Below are 4,731 nucleotides of genomic sequence, written 5' to 3'. Positions count from 1 at the left end.
GGTATGGCCAATAGCCCGGCCTTCTGCCAACCATACTTGGCCATACTTTTAGAGCCTGTGCTGGGTTCAGATACGTCCCTTGTCTATGCATACATGGATGATATGATTCTGGGGCACCGAGACCCAAGCTGCCTGGAGGGCCTTCTGACCCAGGTTCTCCCCATATTAAAAAAGGGGGGATTTACCATAGCCCTTATTAAATTCAAAAGGTAGCTCCTTTTATGGTCCTCGGGACCCACCTTACCTTGACTCAGGCCAGCCCCCTTAAGCCTTTGCTGAATATTCCAGCCTCTCTAACCTTAACCCAACTTCAGAGTCTTTTAGGGGAAATGAATTGGCTGTTGTCATGGGTTTCTGTTCCTACAATTACAATATAAGGAAATGCTGGCCTTTAATTTGTATTCTGATAGCCTATAAAACAAAAAAGGGGGAGTTAGCCACCATATACAGTTACAGATAGCTTTGTTTTTAAATTTTTCAAAAGGGGCAACTAAATCCAGATTTCAGAAGCACTGGGGACAACTAAACCCTAAGCCCCAAGTGAAAGTCAGGTGGAGACACAACAATGGAGAGGACCTGACCCCCTAGTTACTATGAGCAGTGGATTTGGATGTGTTTTTCCCATAGGGGAGTACACCCATTTGGATCCCTGCCAGGAACCTTAAGTTTTTACCCATTTCCTCTATACAGGAGGATGCCCAAGAATAAGCTAACCAACAAGGAAAGAAAAACGGCCATGGCCTAGGTTTGCGTTTTAAAGACAAAAGCCAGAAAGACAATTACTAACCATCCCCAAGGGCAACCAGCCCTTGAGAAGCTCTTGTGTTCTCTAACAATTGCAGATGGCGATACTCCAGCTGTTGGCTGTCCTGACTCTCCCAACCCTGTGAATGGCTCTTCAGATTCTGCATCAACCTCAACGGGTGACCTGGGCAGTGATCAACGCTGGCAATGCAAAAATCGTCAGGAGCACCACAAGAGAAGCTGTCCCTTCGACCTGGTGGCCTGACCTTCATTTTGTTCACCACGCTATGGACTGTTTAATATTTTTGTAGGAGTTAATTATTTTAATGTTACCTGCTTTTATTGTTCTTTTACTAATTGCTTGTATAGCAGCATTATCCATAATTATTGTTAAACAACCACCTTTTGTTATGCTTCCAGTTTAGATCTTGTTCAACCCCACAGGCAAATAGCTGGATTAGAACAATCCCCACCTCCAGACTCTGAAGTGGCAAAGACTGCTATCCCATCCTTCACTAAGGTTAAAGGACTAGTAGTGACATTTCCTGGCCTGGTAATGCTTTTGCTGATGGTTTTTTCTATGCCTTCCTTGCATTATACGTGCACTGCAAAACTCTTATGAGCTTAGCCAGCCAGTTATCAAGCTCCAAATGAATGAATTCCCCCCCCCCCGAGAGGAATCGCAGCCAGAGACGAGTAAGAGGGGGTGTCAGTGTGACCAACCTAAGACAGAGCCTTCAGCTTTGCTCTGAAGAAGTTCCCGATGACAGGTAAAGCGATCCACCCAACCTAAGACAGGCGGGTTCGCTTCTTTAAACAAAGATGGGGGGGAGATGATCTTGGGAGCCATTGGGAGCTGACAGTAAAGCTCAAAGGTCATCTTGACCCCTGTGCTAGCTTAAGGCATGTACAAGGAATTGGCTTATTTAAAAGACACCAGGTGCCCAGGAATTAATTGAACTGCTTCAGACATTTCTAACTGTGGTGGGGCTGATGTTTATTACTGTGCTAGGTGGGTCTGCCATTAAAACAAACAAAAAAAAGGTGAATCTGTGGAGTACATGGGCAGCAAAGATGGCGCTGAGAGGGGATTGAGTAGGCAGAGCCTAATTTACTGTAGAGCACATGGGCAGCCAAGATGGCACTGGGAGAGAGTAGAGTGGGCAGAGCCCAATTGACCTGCCGATCAGTGCCTAACCAGCCCTTGAAGGCTCAGGTGAATGATAGGGTGTGACCTTGACAGTGATTGGTTCCTCTTCCTCACATACCATGCCACCCGCCCTTTTTGTCTTTATTTTTTTTTTAATTGTATTTTATTTTATTTGAGAACATACTGTACAGGGGGGCTACAATTACATGGGCAGGATAATGCATACATTTCTTACCAAGCATTGCAGCCTCCTCCTTTGTTTACCCTTCACTTCCCTTCCCTGCCTCCCCCCTCCCCCCACCCAATTTTATCCCCCTCCCCCCACCCAATTATACCCCCCTCCCCCCCTTACACCGACATTGTAAAGCTGGTTTTGACATGACATTTTGTACTTCTCATTGTTGCAACAGGTCCACCTGAATCCTTAAACGACTTTTTGTCCCCATCTCCTCCACATGTTATACTGACATCAAATATAGTGAAAGCGGGGGTTACACTGTGGGGGAGGGACATACAAAGCAACAAAGAAATAATCTTATAAATGCGTTAGAAACACATGCATGAAAGAAACGAAAACATTAAAATACATATTTAAGGGTTCATTTTCCTAACATCACATTATCTGACCTTTTCTGCTTGACTCATACCTATACTAGATATTGCAAATAAGGGAAACCATGGGACCTATGCTTCTTTGGGCCTGGCTTACTTCACTTAATATAATTTTTTCCAAACCTTTCCATTTCCTAACAAATGGGGAAATGTCATTCTTTCTGATGGAGGCATAGAATTCCATTGTGTATATATACCACATTTTCTTGATCCATTCATCTACTGAGGGGCATCTGGGTTGGTTCCATATCTTAGCTATGGTAAATAATGCTGCAATAAACATTGTTGTGCTGGTAGCTTTAGTGTGGTCTTGTTTGTAAACATTTGGGTAAATGCCCAAAAGTGGGATTGCTGGATCATAGTGGAGATCTATGTGAAGTCTTCTGAGGAACCTCCATACTGCTTTCCAAAGTGGTTGAACAAGTCAAAGAAAGGTTGGAAAAATGGGATTGCATAAGATTGCAGAGCTTCTGCAGGGCAAATGACATAGCTGGCAAGATCAATAGAAAGCCCACCGATTGGGAGAAGATCTTTACTAGCCATACAACGGACAAGGGTCTCATATCTAAAATATACTTGGAACTCAAAAAATTAAACCACCCAACAACAAATCCTCAAAGAATCAACTGCCCAATAAATAAGTGGGCGAAAGACTTAAAGAGAAGCTTCTCTGAAGAAGAAACAAGGATGGCCAATAGACACATGAAGAAATGTTCAACATCCCTAGCCATAAAAGAAATGCAAATCAAAACAACATTGAGATATCACCTCACTCCAGTTAGAACAGCAAAAATCAAGAACTCTAACAACAACAGATGCTGGAGGGGATGTGGACAGAAAGGAACCTTTTTGTCTTTAAAAGGGGCTGCTCTCTGTTAATAAACCAGTTTTTTACCTGCTGGATTTGGCTCCCCACTGTGTCTGATTGTCTCCCGGGCTGAGGGAGGCTGGGGAACGGGTGAGCGCCTCACTTACCTTTCCTTTCCTCAGACCCTGTCTGTCTTTTGTGCAGATGAAGACCCAACAAGGTGCCAGTGGCTGTAGCCTGTCATCCGGCCTATTTGGGAGGCTGAGTCCTGCTGGTTGTAACTCAGAGCCAGCCCAGGCAGGAAGATCTGTGAGATTCTTATCTCCCATAAACGACCTCCTTCACCCCACCCTGAAAAAAGCCAGTTTTGTTGCTGTGGATCCAGTTATAGAGACTCAGCCTTGAGTAAAAGAAGCTCAGGGATGAAACCTATTCCCTGAATCCAACACCTGGGACTCACAAAAAAAAAAAAAGTGAATAGTGGCACTTGTTATCTTACTACCAAAAAGGATGGATACATTCTTTTCTCCGGTACTTGTAGCCAAAGGTAAGGGGCTTCCCTTGATGTTCCTCTAAATCTCTCCTTCTCTCTATTATCTCTCCTGGCTTCAGTTGCAGGATAGAATTCAGATCATCCCACTTCATGTGACCTTAAGTACCCTCCCCTACCCGCCTTTCTTGGGGTAGGGATGCTGGATGTACTCACCTCTGAGTGAAAGAAGCACCAGAGAGATGTGGGTAGGTATCCCTGAAACTCATACACACACACACACACACACACACACACACACACACACACACACACACACACACACACACACACACTCATCTAGGCCAACTCTGACTAGCCTTTTCCAAAGATACTTTATCTCCTTGGGTTAACTGACATAGGAGAGGAACATGATCCTCTATAAATGACTATTTTAACTACGGCTTGTTAGTTGACACGAGATAAACAGAAACTCAAAGGAAAGGTTCTGGAGCCTGTCTGGCTCAGGCTCACACTTGACATCCTGGCTCCTTAGCAGGCAGAGATCTGAGGATCAAAGATCGAAGCCAGCCATAAGCTGGCACAGTGATAAGACACTTCTATGCATGGAACCACCAAAAATCCAGACGTGAAGCTGTGGTTCAAGTGGTAGAGTAGCAGCCTTGAGCATGAAAACTCAGATAGACAGCCCCCAGATCCTCAGTTCAAACCCACACAAGAAATGGCCCCATTTTTTGTCCCTAGACTGCCTGGGCCTCAAGTGCCCTCTCACAGAGTGTGATACCGCACTGGTCCCTGGGTAGTGTATCAGAGCCTTCAGAAATTGGGTGGTGAAAGCCAGGCCTTTGCCCTCCTGTGCTCTCAACCACACCAGCTTGAGGCAGAGCATGACAAGGCCAAAAGCCTGCAGAGTGGAGAAGATCCCCC

Source organism: Dipodomys merriami, unplaced genomic scaffold (genome assembly GCF_024711535.1).
Source record: "Dipodomys merriami isolate MVZ:Mamm:240054 unplaced genomic scaffold, mDipMer1.0.p SCAF_790, whole genome shotgun sequence".
Classification (NCBI taxonomy): domain Eukaryota; kingdom Metazoa; phylum Chordata; class Mammalia; order Rodentia; family Heteromyidae; genus Dipodomys; species Dipodomys merriami.
This window is presented reverse-complemented; position numbering follows the sequence as displayed.